The sequence below is a fragment of the Phyllostomus hastatus genome, unplaced genomic scaffold (assembly GCF_019186645.2).
Source record: "Phyllostomus hastatus isolate PE091 unplaced genomic scaffold, TTU_PhHast_1.1 phas_scaffold_501, whole genome shotgun sequence".
Taxonomy (NCBI): Eukaryota; Metazoa; Chordata; class Mammalia; order Chiroptera; family Phyllostomidae; genus Phyllostomus; species Phyllostomus hastatus.
In genome coordinates this window covers 3,041,078-3,058,629 of record NW_025334033.1, presented here as the reverse complement: position 1 = coordinate 3,058,629, position 17,552 = coordinate 3,041,078, and the positions used below count along the sequence as shown (strand labels likewise).

At 40.7% G+C, this 17,552-nt stretch overlaps 1 protein-coding gene and 1 non-coding gene across 3 annotated transcripts in view; one reads left to right on the top strand and one right to left on the bottom strand.

Moving 5' to 3' along the window:
* FMN1 (formin 1) overlaps positions 1-17,552 on the bottom strand; it is a 355,246-nt gene that overhangs the window by 315,768 nt on the left and 21,926 nt on the right. The gene's annotated exons all lie outside the window — the stretch shown is intronic.
* LOC123808997 lies at positions 2,369-2,471 on the top strand. Its single transcript, XR_006783879.1, has one exon. It is a non-coding gene; the product is annotated as a U6 spliceosomal RNA (small nuclear RNA).

The following is a 17,552-nucleotide window of genomic DNA, read 5'->3' as shown; positions in this document are numbered from 1 at the left end:
GCGTGGGAGTTTGAGAAAACTGCACGATACACGTTGCAAACAGACATGCTGAACATTAGGAACTGGGTGGGGAGAGGCAAATAAGACAGAGTTGTACCCACAAGGGGTAAGGAGGAGCAGGTGTCACATGTTACACCTCAAGCAGAGGAAATCAGGCTGGACCTGTTTTTCATGGGGACTGTGGTCTCCAACTGGTTGGCTGGATCACTGTAACTCAACCACAGGTATCCATTAATTTTCAGTAACGCCATGGTTAACACTCCTCTAGTTTCAGTCTGAACCCTAAGACCCTTTAACCGACTCCTTTCTGTCCTTACATGGACCATCATTTAACCTCAGTCTCAAGGGATGGAGCAGAATAACCGATAAGTGAATCCAGATCTAACTGTAAACAAAACGATCAATATTACTTACTAAATGAAATCCAAGTGTAACTGTCTTGATTAAATTGAATAAAGATTTTTTAAACACTGGTGAACCTTGTAAAATAGAAGTCAAATCTGCAAGTATACTAAAGCTACTCAACCAGAACAAAAGTTGAAATAAAAATGTTGTCATATCAAACCCAGCTCCGTACCTCCCAAAGCTCCCTCTTCATTCACTTGATCAAGCTCCTCCTTGAGGCTGTGAAACTCCCCCTTGGGTACAGGCTACGCTGAGCCCAAAAGATAATTTCAGGAAGGATTTACTGTTACAATGCTTAGGAGGATACCAATGTCACATCCGCTCGAGTGTCTGTGGAGAAGCAGGTGCAATAAATCCAAAGGTCCCATCCCTAGGTCACCCTGAAGGATAACAGGATGAGAGAGTGGCTACACGTCTCAGGAATGCCACACTTCTGTTCATGCTGGAGGAGGATCTGGATGGAGAAGTGTAAGGGGCAGCAACAAGGGAAGGGAGAGGGAGGGGGAAAGCTGGAGAGAGATTGAAAATATACACGAATGAGAGACAGAAAAGCAGACATGGCAGAATGCCCAGACATGAAGGCAGGTCAGGAGACAGTACGGAAGGGGAATAAGGAGAGATGACAGAAGCATGTAGGCTGCAGGCCTGTTGAAACAGAAACCAGGAATGAGGCAGGAGGAAGGAAGGGGAGGGCACAGTGATAAGAGAATCAGAGAAGCCTAACAGAAGTAGGATGGAGACAGAAAGCAAACATTTGCCCTGGAAAAAGAGTAAAGAGTAGATTTGTGAACAACCAAAGGCCATGATTTCTAACATCCTCAGAAAGAGGCAACGAAAAGCTGATCAGCTGAAAATGTTTGATCATGACTGATGCTTAGACAAGACCAGAAGCGAGGGCTCTAATTCCGGGCTACTGATTCTTGGAGGATTGTAAAGATTCAATAGCCTCTCTCTCTGCTCCCATAGCCTGCAATTTTTTCACCAGTGAATACTCTTTCCACGTCCTAAAAGGAGAATTTATATTCCTACGATGTTTCAAGGTCCATTTATAAAGTGCCTCCCAGAAGTTATCACTGTCCTTACACTGAGACATTGTGATATGTTACGTAAAGACATTTTACAGCTCAAGCAACACAACCCTCAGTAACAACAGCAGCCAGGCAACCCCACAATGTGATTAGCTACCAGAACTTGGGGACAAGAATTAAAATCACTCATTGAAATCTGAAAACTGTGGGTTTTAATAAACAAGTGCTTTATATATAAATAATTTAATACATCAAACTTTTTTTTTCAAATGAAAAAAGGTTCATAAACCACCAATGTTAACTGAGCTGAAATGAATCTGAGGCTAGAGTGGCAGTATGTATAAATAACAATGGTACAATTACTAAAACACTGTTTAAAACTTGGAGACTTTTAGAACTCAGTCAATACTTGAACCCTTTTCCATCGCTAAATCGAAATGCTTCATATTTCTAACATACCTTTCCACTGACAGATGTCTGCTTCACAGCACACAGTACACTAGACACCCCCGTATGCATGAGCTCACCTAGTCCCACAACCATCTACTGAAGTAGGTGTCATTATCCCAATTGTACAGGTGAGGAGACTGACGCTGGGGGTGGTTGAGATCACATGATTGGGAACCGGCAGTGCCAAGACATAGACTGAGGGCTCTGAGTGCAGGTCTGGAACTTCTTGTAAGATACCAGACTGCCTCCATTATTCATACCGCTGGCCACAGAGGAGTTGGCTATCGCCCAGAAAGTAGGGTGCTGGAATGTAAATATTATCTTCTAATTCATCTACAAGCATGTCAAGTATTTCATAATAAAAAATGTATAAGGAGTAAGGTAAGAGACTGAACTATGTTCCTCCCAAATCTATATGTTGCCCCAACCCTTCGTACCTCAGAATGTAACTTTATTTAGAGATGGGGCCTTTGAAGGGTGAGTAAGTGCTCACTTGGGCAGCACATATACGAAAACTGGAACAATACAGAGAAGATCATCATGGTCCCTCTGCAAGGATAACAGAAGCTTGAAGCATTCCATAGTTTTTGAAGCATAGTTTTTGAAGCATTCCAAAATTTTAAAAAAGGAACAGACTGACAGCTGTGGAGGGGAGGGGGGCTGTGAAGCTGGATGAAAGGGTGAAGGGAGTAAGATAAAAAACAAACCAATAGACACAGATAACAGTATGGTAATTACCAGAGGGGGAGAGGGTGGGGGAGATAGAAGAGGGTAAAGGGGGCATAAATTGGTGATGAAGTAGACTTGACTTGGGGCTGTGAACACACAGTACAATATATAGATGATGTATTACAGAAATGTACAACTGAAATCTATATAACTTTATTAACCAATGTCACAGCAATAAATTCAATTTCTAAAAAAGTAAGAAAAAAGAGGTGATTAAGTTTAAATGAGGCCAGTAGGGCAGATCATATTCTAGTCTGATTGGTGTTCTTAGAAGAATGAATTTGGACACACCAAGGGCACACAAGTGCATAGAGGGATGACCATGTGAAGAGGCGACAAGAGGGCAGCCATCTGCAAGTCAAGAAGAGAGGCCTTAGAGGAAGCAAACCCTGCCGGCAACTCAGTCTTGGATTTCCAGACTCCAAAATTGTGAGAAAATAAATGTCTATTGTTCGTGCCACCCAGTCTGGTGTTTTGTTTTGGTAGCATGGGCAGACTTAACACAAGTACCTATGATGTATCATGCACTGCCCTGAGTACTAAGGCAGGGTCCTTACTCTCAAGAGCTTTTGGTCTTGGAAAAGCCACTGAGAAGCAACCAGGCCATTAGCATGAGGCCTGGGAAGTGCTACAGAAGGGCAAGTGCAGAACACTATGAGGCACATGAGAAGACCTTTCAATCTGATATTTGGTGTGTACATGACAGAGGATGTCTGAGAAAACTATAAAGGAAGTGGTGGCTGAACTGAGATCTGAAAAGATCTCTCCAACACAGTGGGAAGAGCCTCCAGTTTCCACTGGCCAAATGTCTTTCCGTTCCTGATCCCAGTTCCCCCAAGTTCAGAGAACATTCCCCCGTACCAGTCAGCCCTTGCTCTGCTAGCATTAGTTTCTACCTTAAACACCAAACATATATATACTTTTTAGATGCTCTAGTCTTATGAAACTATTTAGATAAAATTTTTTAAAAACTTTAGATAAAAAGTTGTGTGCTGTACTAGTTTCTGATAGCAAGGACTGACACAACCTATGAGAAAGGGAGTAGTTTGAAACTATGGTGAATTTATTTCATGGAATATAGGCAAATATTAAAACTAAAGAAAATTTATTAAAATAAAATTAAAATAAATAAATAAATAAATAAATTAATTAATTAAAATAAAATTAAAATAAAGAAAGAAAGAAAATTTAATGGCATAGGAAAATTTTGTGATATAATATAAAACAATTAAAAGTTTGTTAATACAGATATACAATTTTAAAAGTTCAAAATATTTTGTTTATGTCAGACTTGTAGGATTGAATAGTTTTATTAGTTTAAAATTAAACTAATTAATTTAAAATTAGTTTAAAATTAATTCTTGTGTTTCCAAAGTTTTATCTAATGATAAACATATATATAATTTCTACAATGACATATACGTATATACGATATATCACAAGAAGAATATATTTTCTTAATGAGGGAAAATATTTTTCCAGAAGACTTGGAAAATTATCTGAATCTTTTAATAACACTAGAGTTCTCCCAGTTTTTAGAATGAAATCATCCACATTAGCTGTATCATATATTAAGATGTTATCCTTTAAAAAAAAACTATACTTGTACTGAGAAAATCTAGATGTGAGTTCTGGTTCTACCTCTGACTAACTCTGTTTCTTTAGTGGCGCTGACCTATACTTGGGGCCTCAGTTTCTTCGTGGGTAAAATGAACCATGCCTGTGATGGCCACCATAAGACTGGTGAGAGGGTTGAATGAGATGCTGTGACATTGTACCACAAACCAAAAAGACCTATTTTAAATAAGAACGAGCATGGTTATTTTTATTGACTTACATGGTACTCTTTCTGAACAGGTCAGTGTTAGCTAGAGATGGAAATAGGTTTTGAAAAGCCTGTAATGGTAACTGGTCACCAACCTATTTGTTTGCTGTGTGTCGCTGCAGCTTAGACCACTTTCAGGGGACACCCATGGGGCTGGGACCACGTCACTGTATATTCCACATGACTGCTCACAGAGTCTGAATGTCGTGTGCAATGCCAAGTGCTTACTTCAGGAAATATCCTTCAGAGACACAATGATCAAAGTTTTATACAGACGGGTGACAACATCATTGCAGGCCACCTCCTCAAGGCAAAAGGCTGTGGCCACGAGGGAAGGCCCTTGGGATATTGACAAGGTTGGCAGGTCAGAGCAATGGGATATGGGGGAAATGCAGCAAACACTTACTAGGTAAACACCTTCTGGGGGTGATCCAGCCTCAAATGACAAGACTACCTCCGCCAGCCACTAAATATCGTTTAAGTAGATGTGAGAAAAGCTCTTGCATCCCAGGAGAAAGCCTCTGATCAGATGGAGCATGTTATCAAGATTTTCCCACGCCTGCCTAGACCCTCTCTATAAGGAAGAAAACAGAGATAGGGACATCCAGGTGCCAGGAAGTACCCTGAAATGACCCATGCCACCTAACACAATTGTTCAGATAAGTTAGGCAAGGGACCTCAAAAATATATTTTCCACAGCTGGGTTTGAAGAAGAAAGTCAAGATTTTCCTTTTCTTCCTTTCCTCATCCCCGTTACTAACTCTAACTGCTAAACTTGTCCCTCCTCCCCTGTCTTCCTCCCATCTCCCTCCTTCTTTCCTGGCTATAAATGCTTGTCTCAGTTCTGAGAGTCCAAACTAGGAGCAGCTGAATGTGGTCAATTAAACAGCACTTCTCTGAAACTCCCCTACAGCTTTGGCTTCTCCAGGAAGGACTGTGTTTGTACTTCTTCCTGCTCTACTATACTGTGTACAGCAGAAATGAGCATTTCATTTTTCTTCTCAGGACTCTGTCATAATGCACTGTGGTCTATCACTTCAATTAAAAATGGGAGAATCAGCTGGTCTTTCCCAGACTTCAGCACCCAGGTTTCGGACGTGAAGAAGCAGCCTGTATGCAATTGGTGCTAAGAGGAAACGTTGTATTTGTTCCTGATGTAGCCCACACTGTGTCATTTGGAAAAGGAACCCCAGACCAGGACTGGCATGACATTATGCATATATCACACCTAGGACCCTCACCACTCCTAAGAGCAGAGAGCATTGTGATAGAAACATTCAAACCTGCAGTTTCTTAGCCTGTCATTCTTCTTGGGGAGGCATTAACCTAAAAAGAATTTCAGGGACCCTGGGGATGTGTTTCCCAGGAATACTTTTAATTTCCTTTGCTGATTCCCAGCAGCACAGCTTCTTGAACTCTTCCACCACCATCTTCAGCTCCTCCCACGTGCTGTCCTGCCCAGGCTTGCATCTCTTTCACCACCGGTGTCTTCCCAATAATCCAACTTGCAGGAGGAGCCCGGGGGTCTGCTGGTCTGTGAGCACACACCCCCCTCTACTGGACAAAACACAAAGAAACATACAGGGCTGGAAAAGGAGCACAGAATTCTCCAACAGAAAGGAACATTAAGTCATGCCCTAACTTTGTACACGAGATATGCCATGAATCAACAGAATCACAGAGAATTGGAGGTGGAGCTACATCTCTCTGCCTCCCCTGTCAAGCGCCACCATCATGCAGAACTACATCCTTCAACAGTTCTACTCACAAGAAGAAAGGAGGACTATGTGACTGAGTTCATGGCAGTCTCTAGGTTCTGAGTTAAAACACTGTCCAAGGCGCAGCCATCTGTGAAAAATCAGGGTATTGGTTAAAAAAGCACTGGGTTGGAGTCAGAGAACCTGGCCTCTAGTCCCACTTCTAGTACCCACAACCTCTGTGAGGCTGGACAAGACCACGTGATGTCTCTGGGTTTCCTTGTTCCAAAGAGAACAGATGATCTCTAATGGGGCTGTCAGAATACGGACAAGATTGTAAATGAGCGGGCAAAAGAGTGCAAACAGGATCACAACCCTGAGGAAAGTGCATTGGCTGGAATACTGGAGACCTTGTCCTAATCCTGGCTCTGGCACCAGTTGGCTACCTACCTTAAGGAGGTTGCTTCATCTCTAGAACTCTGTTAGGAACAGGGATGAAGCTAGATAATCTTCTCAGTAGAACGATTATAGCCTCTCAATCCCTAACTTTCTACAATCATGAGTAATGACAACTGTGAGTACTGATGCTTTCTTCAAAGGATCCTAAAGCCACAGAGGCATGTTCATACATCTTTGGGGCAAAGTAGGGAGCCATTAACCTTTCCAGCTGTTTATAATAACATAATTAACCTTTCCAGTTGTTACTTTTATGTAAAAGTACATATGTCAAATTATCTGCTTGGAGTTCAAAAGAACACAGCCTGTGCAGTGGACAAGATATTAGTCCAAGACCCTACATTAAACCACAAAGCTTTTTTAAGTACAAACACTACAAAACAGCCAGGAAAACACCGCTTTCTATGAAATGATAAGTAGACCTAGTGAATTATCAAATTAGATAATTCCACTAATTTTAAAGGGGGTTATAGGAAGTGACATAAAGTTTAAAAGAAGAGACAAAATAAAATAATAGCAAGGCTGTTTTCAATGGCCTAACGATGGCTCTGGAAGCAGTGGGAAAAAGTCACTGAGCTCACAGTTCCAGCCCATCTCGTCCCAAACCACTCAATAAACAGCAATCTATATAAAAACAGTGCACTTGCCATGCAAATGCAATTTCAAAACAGGTTCTCTAGGTGCACCACCACCCCACCTCGCACCTGGCTGCTGCTCTCCAGGTGTCTGGATTTGCCATGAGCAAGAGGGGAAACAGCAGTGGGCTGGGAGTACTTCATAACCAACTGTGGGACAGTCAGCCACAAGGTCAAGTGTAAGGGCACTGAAAGGTAAAAGAAAACTATGACCCTGGAGGAGTTGCTTCACCTTTCACTCATTTAGCTATCTCCCCTTTTAAAAAAATTCCTCACCCAAGGATATGCTAATTTTAGAGAGAGAGGAAGAAAGAGAGAAAAAGAAACATCAGCGTGAGAGAGAGAAACATCGATCAGTTGTCTCCCATACATGCCCCAACCGGGGATAGAACCTTCAGCCTTTTGGTATATGGGGTGACAGTCCAACCAATTGAACCACTCAGCCAGGGCTATCTCACTTTTTCTTAAAAAATAAACTTAAAAATAAAAGCAAACACATCCAAATCACAATGTTGTGCAGCTAAAATTAAGGCAGCCTATACATTTGAAATATTTTCTTTGTGTTCCTCTCTTCAAATTATCTTCCAATGTTCCCCCTCCGTGCCCTGTGTGTTCCCCCAATTAAAATTTTTTTCAAAGTGCCAAACTCAAATGATGTGCTATTTGAGCTGCACCCACCAAGACCAGTAAGCACTTCAGATGTTACATATATATACAACTTGGGACCTTGTTCCAGAAGTTTTTCTACGTATTTTTTTTCAAAAGGCCAGTGTGAAGTTTTGAGTTTTTAGAATTTCATCCCCTCCCTTAAGTTCTCCTTTGCAAAGATGTGTCCCGGAGAATACTGATGTTAGGTGTTGGTACAAACGGAGCAACAGCAGGAAGATCTCTCAGTGAGATAAGCTAGTGCACAGAATAACCCAGTTAGAGAGGAGAGTGTGGGCTCTGCCAGCCAGCCTTCCCTGGTGCTTCTTCTCATTGGCATCCAGTGGGAAAGATCCCTTTCACACCTGACACAAGAATGCACTGTCCCTCTGAAATGTGAGAAAAGCAATCCCCTGAGGAGCAAGGAGGCCTCTTGGCAGGAATGAAGCTAGAGAAACCAAAAGCTTAACTGGCAAAGCCTGTGGTCAGAAGTGACTCTCCATGGAACGCTGTTGGAATTAGCTGTCAGGCTACTTCCCCAGGGTTATGCCATATTCTTAAAACACATTACATAAAACTGGGTAGGATCACCATTATGCATTATATACCAATACAAAGCTTCCTATTCTATGGACCATAAAACCATGGAACAGATGTAGGTACTTCCTGTCCTGTTTTCTGCCTTGTTTCTCTCCATCACACATATGCCCGGCTAACCAAGTATAGAACTTACTGATCATATTTTGGTCCTCAGTGTGAGCTCCATGAAGACAGGGATTAGTTGTTTTTTTGTTTGTGTCTACTGCTGTGTCCACTGTATCTGGAACAGTGATGAATATATGATAGGTATTCAATGAATACTGTTGAATGAACTGATGATTTTTGAGTGCTTCGCAGACATCAACACAGCTAATCACAGTGACAGGGCTGTGTTCGCTGTTACAGTTCAGAGAAGATAGCTCCATGGCCACAGCGGACAAGGCAACGCAGTGGAGCAGAGGACAGGGATTCAACATCAAGTCTTCCCTTTGCTTTTTACTTGGCTAGTACCTTCCCTGAGTCTTGGTTCCAGCCTCTTTCCAATGGAGATGGCATTCCCTGCTCGTGAGACAGGATGGTTAGCAATCCCAGAAAGTACATGCTATTGAAGAGGTTTATGTCTTTTGGGAGATTATGAAAAATATGCATTTTATGCACACCTACTGCACACCCACACGAACAGAAACAGAAGCATAAGCAGAGGTGGAAAGTGCTTGGGAACAAATAGGAATGAAAAGTACCCACTTCTGTCTATGGAGTAATTCCTCAGCAGCTGCTTCCTAATCTTATACAATGATGTTTCAGGATGAAAGTGTCCAAGCAAGTAATTTCACTGATGAATAACATTAAAGTTATTTTTTCCTGAAAACAGAGCAAGCAAGAGTGGTTTTAAGGGTTCCAGAGTGCTTTGGATACAAAATTAAGAAGGTAAAATACAACCCTGTCAAAAAGAATATTTTCTCTCTAATTCCTAACACCTTTGTTTTAAATGCATTTTCTCTTTTACGTTGAATGTAAGTCTCCTAAATCCTTTCTGGAATGATGTAGGGCATAAACCAAATAAATGATTTTTTTAAAAAAAGCAGACAGAAATATACCTGCTCACCTCATGGAGATTTCTGTGCAGATCTCCTGGTAATTAATGTATGTGGGAGTTCCAGGTAAGCCCTAGTGTGACCCCACAGATGTCGCTGCAGTTGCTGGTTCTATCTACAGCTTTCTTCAGCCAACCCCATCTTTGCCCTCCCCATCCCCTGTCTCAGTGAGACCCTCCACTATTGCTGCCACTCTGCAAACAAGCTGCTGGTCCACATTTGGCTCTTCTAATTGAGAGGTAGCAGCTGCAGGGTAGGAAGGAGTTTTAGATGCATTCTGGAATTCTATCTTCTTTTTCTCTGCCTATCCTACAGGAGAAGAGTAGCTATATACTCCTAAGAAGGAAAAAGAAACCTACAAGACTGCAAAGTAATGTAGCCACCAGAGATTCAGTGCAACACAACTGACCAAGAAAGCTTTCCCGGGGGAGGACTCTGGGTTTGTTCAGACTCCGCTCCAGAAATTAATTTCCCTACTAAAAGTGAACAACACATTCATTTCCTTTTAACGTGCTATGGTAAATACTTGCATATTTCTTTATACTGGGGAATGGCTTTTCTACATGATTATGGGCCTTAAGGAAAATGAAGGAGCATAGGGTACTACAGCCACTCCACTGTGTGGCCCTCTCAACAGACAGCCCCACTGCTCTGGCTCCAGGTTTTCCCTCCAGTCCCTGTCACCATGGAAGAAGGTACAGTAGTGAGGCAGACATGAGGGACCACAACTGCAGTGGGTCAGACCTGGCTTGAACTCCAGGTCCTGACACTCACTAGCTGAGTGACCCAGACAACTTACCTCACTTCTTTGACTTTCTGTTCTTTATCTGTAAAATGAGTACAATAGCTATCATACAGATTGTGGTTTGAATTAAATACAATATTTATCAAGTGTTCAATTCAATTGCTTGTACATAAGTGCTCAACAAACAACTATTACTACTATTATTGTCATATTTTAGCCAATGCCCATGGGCATACCTTGTTTGCTAAGGCACAGGCAGGGTCAAAGTCAAGGTAGGAAAATGAAAGGCATGAAGGAACATGAGAAGAGAAAATAAGCAAATGCCTTCACTGGGAAGAGGCCTCCAGAACCTGCTCTGTCAGCAGGAACTCTATCACTGATTGCCTGCACTTCTGGGAATTACATTTCTATCAGGTAATCTAATAAGGAGTAGGTAGAGGATACATCTCCTGGCTGCTGGACTCTGCAGCTGTTGTTCCTCATCCTCACGAGCTTCCTCCTGTTTCATTTTCCCTTCCTCCTGCCAATGCCAATGTGTAGTCTTTCCACACACATGTTCCCATATTCCCATCATCTCTTCCTTAGCCCTCCCCTCCCCAAGACTGGCCTGGCATGCCCTCAAAGCCTCCTCAGAGAGAGGCTCCCTTCCTCTTGTCTAGCCCCTCAACATGGACACACAAGAGGCCTGAATTAACCAAGCAATTCTGCATTTGTATGGTTTACTAGATAACCTGACTTAACCCAGTAGTGAGGATACCACTGCCATCTGTCAAACTAGGTGCATGGCTTTGACTATTCTAATCAGTAGGGTCATTGAAGTGTGGTAGCTATGAATTAAGGCTCCTGAACCCACTCAGAGTTGACACCCTGTTTGAGGAGGTGATGACCACAGCAGTGGTTAAAGGCAAAAGAAAGGACTCAAGGCAAATGCCAGGAGCAGCAGGTACCAAACTTTGGGCCTTCACCATCTCTGGCCCAACCTGGAAGGCAGGTCACATTTCATATCCTTGGGGATCTTCTTCATGGAATTTCATACCCTATCTACTCTGTCAGAGGGTGATGTGCCTGGGCTTCAATCATCCCACAGAATGTTGCTACCCTCTAAAAAATGGATGTGAAAGAAAGAGGGAGAGGGAGAGAGAAACATGCTCACCCACAGATCAAACTCCAGACTTGAGAAACACAGCTGAGGAGCATTCCTGACCACTTATCTGAATGCTCAGAGAATCAGGAAGAGCAAGCCTGAAAGAGCCTTCACAAGGGATCACAGGCTGAACCTCTTCATCTCACAGATGAGAATGACGAGGTTCCTGGAAACGGGCTTACCAAGACCATCCAGTCAAGTGGTTCAAGGCAAAGCCTACATTTACCCCAGTTTTCTGTAGGCAAACTTGAAGTTTTTATAAAATTTAAAATCAAGTTTTTGTTTGCTTGTTTGTTTTCTCTGAGAAGGATTCCCCTTTTGTGTGCAAGTATGTTGTGAGGTTTCCAAAAACTGTCTAATGAACATACACAAAAATAGAAAGAATCATATAACACAGCCACATAAACATATTACTCAATAAAACAATTAAGATTTTGCCGTACTTGCTTCATCAAATTTTTACCTTTATTTTAATTGAAGTATTGTAATACCATCATCAGACCTTATATAATTTCACCCCTATGTACTCTTTGAATATATGGATATTTTCTTGTATCAGTGATGCTCACATTTTTGTTGGGTCCCAGCCCCAGAATTTCATTTTCAGTAGGTTTGGGGTGGGGTGAGAACTTTCAATTCTCATGTACTCCCAGGTGATGCTGGTGGTGCAGTCAGAGGCCCCACACTGAGAACCACTGTCTTACATACTCACAGTCCCATGATCATATTTAACAGATTTAACAATAATTCCTCAGTAATCTCAAATATCTAGTCCATATTCAGTTTTCATAATTATTTCAAAAGTGTATTTTTTATAATTTGCTTATTTCAAATATATTTCAAAGTTTCCTGCATATATTTACCAGACCAACAAGTCTCCCCTATCCCCTATCTGTCTCTTTTGTTGACTACCTTATAAACTTCAAAGTTGCTAAGAGACTAGATCTTAATTGTTCTCACCACAAATAGAAACAATAATTATGTGATGTGATGAAGGGTTCTGTAATGCTATGGTGGTAATCATACTGTAATACATAAATGTATTAAATCAACATGTTGTACACCTTAACCTTACACAATGTTGTCCCTTTTAAATCAGTTAAAAAAAAAACTAGAACAGTCCCATGTATGGACTCATCTGTCTGCTTGTTTGTGGTGTTGCTTAACTTATCCCTTTGGCTTCCATATTTCCTGAGAATGGGAAGTTAGCCCTGGCTGTGTGATTGCATATACATTTAGCTCTTTGGCAAGAGTACTCCATAAACAGGGCTGTGTGTGGTAAAAATCAAGGTTTAAATTTTTCAGAACTGAGACATACATTTTTGTATATCTGGAATATACACTTTAAATATGACCTTACCTATTTTTAAAGCATTTAAAAATAATCCATTCCCTTTATACTAGAGCACACCTTTTTCACTTGAAAATTTATGGATCCTTATTTTGTCCTGAGGAAAGACATCATTTCTCAGATTCCTCAATAAGCCACACACCCGGGACCCAGTTCTTGGTCACACTGGGCAATTGACATTCTCAGTCCAACTGTTATAAAACCCTCAACAAGTGAACATGTATTTCATGAAATCCCTGCAATTTAATGAGGATAATGATTTAATTTTTAAACAAAATAGTAGCTACCTACTATTTTGTAGCTACCCTTGTCTTGAAACCCACCTCTAAGCTACTTAGTTCCCAACAGAAATGTCCTCCAGCTCACGCTGAGCCAGAGGAGCCTAATTCCCCAGGGAGGTGGTATTCTGATGGCGCTTGTGAGCTGAGGAAAAACAAAACAAGCTGTTTGCAGATGAAATGGAATCTAATGGATGACAGTGACAAGAGTGAGCCAGCAAATAGAACTCTTCTTGAGAGTAGACTCTGATTCCTAAAAACAAAAAAAAAGCATGGATGGCATTTTAAGACATTTTGGCAGATTAGACTTATCAACATGGTTTATATTGACAGAATGATTTGTTCAGTCATAGAAGCACACTGATCTAATTCAATAATTTAAAACAATATTCAACGGATAAAAATGTAGAAGCCAAAAACAAAGCAAAAACTGTATGGTCCCAGAGGTCTCCTTCAGCAAATCTCATTTCTTTTCTTGCACACACACACAGGTCTGAGATGGTGTGCAAAGCATAGACCTCTAATCATTAAATGAAATTTCCATGTAATTAGTCTTACACAGCAGGGGACACTGTAATAAATGTTAATTCCCCATGTCGCATTCACTCTATTTTATGAACCTTATTGGTAGCTTTTGTAGAATTCCATGCCTAGACAAGGGAGGGAAAAAAGAGCTGGGTTCTGGCAGTCAGCTGATTAATGATGAGTAGATTCTTCTAATCTCTTCTCCTGTTGAAATGGAGAAATAGGAGACGTTGGTCCACGCGAGCTGGGATAACTAAACTGTGCACAATGTAGAAAATTTTTGCAGTCTTTTTTTTCAAATTTTAAGTGCATTTTATTAATTATGCTATTACAGTTGTACCATTTTTTTCTCCCCTTTATCCTCCTCCATCTGCACCTGCTTCCCTCTAGCATTCCACCCCTCTCCACCTCCATGGGTCGTACATATAAGTTCTTTGGATTCTCCATTTCCCATACTATTCTTAGCCCCCCCCCCACCCCATCTGTCTGGTACCTACCAATTATGCTTCTTATTCCTTGTACCTTTTCCCCCATCCTCCCTCTTCCACCTCCCTGCTGATAACCCTCCATATGATTTCCATTTCTGTGATTCTGTTCCTGTTCTAGTTGTTTGCTTAGTTTGTTTTTGTTTTTAGTTGCAGTTGTTGATAGTTGTGAATTTGTTGTCATTTTACTGTCCATATTTTTTATTTTTTTTCTTAGACAAGCCCCTTTAACATTTCATATAATAAGGGCTTGGTGATGATGAACTCCTTTAACTTGACCTTATCTGGGAAGCACTTTATCTGCCCTCCCATTCTAAATGATGGCTTTGCTAGATAGAGTAATCTACATTGTAGGTCCTTGTTTTTCATGACTTTGAATACTTCTTTCCAGTCTTTTCTTGCCTATAAGATTTCCTTTGAGAAATCAGCTGATAGTCTTATGGGAATTCCTTTGTAGGTATCTGTCTCCTTTTCTCTTGCTGTTTTTAAGAGTCTCTCCTTATCTTTCATCTTGGATAATTTAATTATGATGTGCCTTGGTGTGTTCCTCATTGGATCCAACTTCTTTGGGACTCTGAGCTTCCTGAACTTGCTCATCTAGTTCCTTAGCCAGATTGAGGAAGTTGTCCTTCATTATTTTTCAAATAAGTTTTCAATTTCTTGCTTTTCCTCTTCTTCTTCTTCTGGCACCCCTATGATTTGGATGTTGGAATGTTTAAAGTTGACCCAGAAGTTCCTAAGCTTCTTATCTTTTTTTTTTTTAATTCTTGTTTCTCCTTCTATTCTGGTTGAATGTTTATTTCTTCCCTTTGTTCCAAATCTTTGATTTGAGTCCCAGTTTCCTTCCCTTCACTGTTGGTTCCCTGTATATTTTTTCTTTATGTCACTTTGCATAGCCTTCACTTCTTCCTTTACTTTGTGATCACACTCAGTTATTTCTGTGAGCATCCTGATTACCAGTGTTTTGAACTCTGCATCAAATAGGTTGGCTATTTCCTTGTTGCTTAGTTCTTTTTCTGGAGTTTTGATTTGTTCTTTCATTTGGGGTGTATTTCTTTGTCTCAGTGCACCTGTTAGGTTGAAATTGGCAGAGCCTTAGGTATTTGCCAGGGTGGGGCAACCCACTTTCCTGCATTGTGGCACAGTCTGAATGAACATTTCTTTAATTCCTTGGTTGTCAGACTTCTATACAGTTCAATTTTCTGGAAGTTCTGGTTGTTTGTTTTTCAATTGTTTGTTACTCTTCTTTTGGTTGTGCGAGGAAATAAAGTGTATCTACCTATGCCTCCATCTTGGCTGGAAGCCTATGTAGTCATTTAAAAAAAATAACTGTGAGTTGCCCTGGCTGGTGTCTCTCAGTGGATTGAGTGCCAGCCTGTGAGCCCCAGGGTCACTGGTTCGATTTCTGGTGAAGGCACATGACTGGGTTGTAGGCCGGGTCCCCAGTGGGAGCATGTGAGAGGCAACCACACATTGATGTTTTTCTCTCTCTTTTTCTCTCTCCATTCCCCTCTCTAAAAATAAATAAACAAAATTTTTAACAAAAAAATAACTGTGAGTTGTAATCAACTCTGGGCAGCAGTAGAGCATTGATCAAAAACTTTTTAGATATGAATTTTCATAGGCAGGAATGAAATGCTGCAGCAATGCAAAGTCATATGTGTTGAATCAATAAATAGTACTATTGGGGAAAGTTATTTTGTTATCAACATTTTAAATATTCCTATTACACATTTTATAAAAATATTGGTACTGGTATAGTATATAGCACACTTGGTTAGAAATAATCCTTGTTAAAGCAGTATTCTCTAAGAGCTCCTGTTTATTCTGGCTTCCCTTCTCCTGGGCATCAAAATCTTGTCTGCAATAATTAGATAAGGCCCCTTAATCTGTTATAACATTATCCAGGGCATGGTCTATACTTTAAGTTAGAAAATTGATTGAAGTTTCTTTTAAGTACATTAGAATTTGGAAGGAGTTTTGCCCCACCTCCATACACTCTATAAAATATTCATTACCAAAACTATTTATGCAAGTTGGGTTCTGGGAATGCAAACATGAAAAAGACATAACTCTCTATTAAAGAAATTAATCATCTACTGATTCCAGCATCTAGAGAATCTACCCATTGGTCTTTTCCAAACACTTTTGCAGAAATCCAGCAATGCTATGCTGTTTCCATAGGAAAGAGTGGTGGGAAGAAAAAGCAAGAATTTTGTTGTGGAAATCAGAAACAAACACTCCCATCTTCACTGACACATCATATTATAACCAACTGTTAGGAATACACAATTAAAAAGTAACTTTTTAAAAAAATACATACTCAGGACAGTAACAGAAAAGTACTTCAAGCTGCAATGAGATCAATAGGAAATGTGTACATTAGCACCAAAAAGAAAAATTTTACTGGCAGTTGCAGCCCACAATGTGACATGATTGCTTTCAGTGTGTCGACACAGTTCTTGGCATCTTATTTACTCTTCATAAGAAGCCTCTGAAGTACAATTTGTTATGCACGAAGTAGAAAAGATAAAACTGAGACTAAGAGAGGTTGTATACCTTGCATTAGACCATAGCAGCAGAAATTCAGATTCAAATCACACACACACACACACACACACACACACACGGTCTGTCCAGAAGGTATCCGGCCATGAAATATGAAAAATAGAAACATTTATTGAAGAAGACACAAGATACAAGAAACACTGTACATAGGACAATGATGCCTGAGTCCCCTTCAAAGCAGGTACCTTGGGACTTCACAAAGTTCTCCCCATTGCCATCAGCTGCCCCACTGTATTTTCCTGAATCTCATCGACAGCCTGGAATTTCTTTCCTTTCAAAGGTGATTTTAGTTTGGGGAAAAGCCAGAAGTCTCTGCAAGCCAAATCTGGGCTGTAGGGGGCTGAGTCACCTGTGTGATTCGATGTTTCACCAAAAAGCTCTGCAGAAGACATGATGCATGAGCAGGCTCTTGTTGTGATGAAGCTGCCAATCACCAGTTGCCCATAGCTGAGACCTTCTGAATCATCCAAATAATTTCCACGGAGGAATGTTCAAACTTAATGCAAAATTTGATACAGATTCATTGCTCTACTTGCTCAGTCATTTTGAATGCAATGGCCACACAGTACCCATACTCACTGAATGTGTCTACCACCCCCACTGACTAGTACAGTGAAGTCATCATTATACACACATGTGCATTCCGGTCCACACTCCTTGGCTACCTGTTTACATCTATGTCACATAAACTGTTCTCATTATATTAAAAATGGTTGGACTTTTTAAGGACAGATATATAGATATATGACTATCCAATTTCTTCCATGATGCCTCCTTTAAACCTTACATCCATCCAACCAAGTGCAGAGAAAGCACATGGTTTGAAAAACTGTCATTTACTTAGTTCAGTAAAGCACAGTCTTACCAAATAAAAGGACAGAAACCACATATATGGAGATTAATGAAAGAGATTCCTAGGGACCTTTCAGAAAAACAAGACAGTGTTTGAATC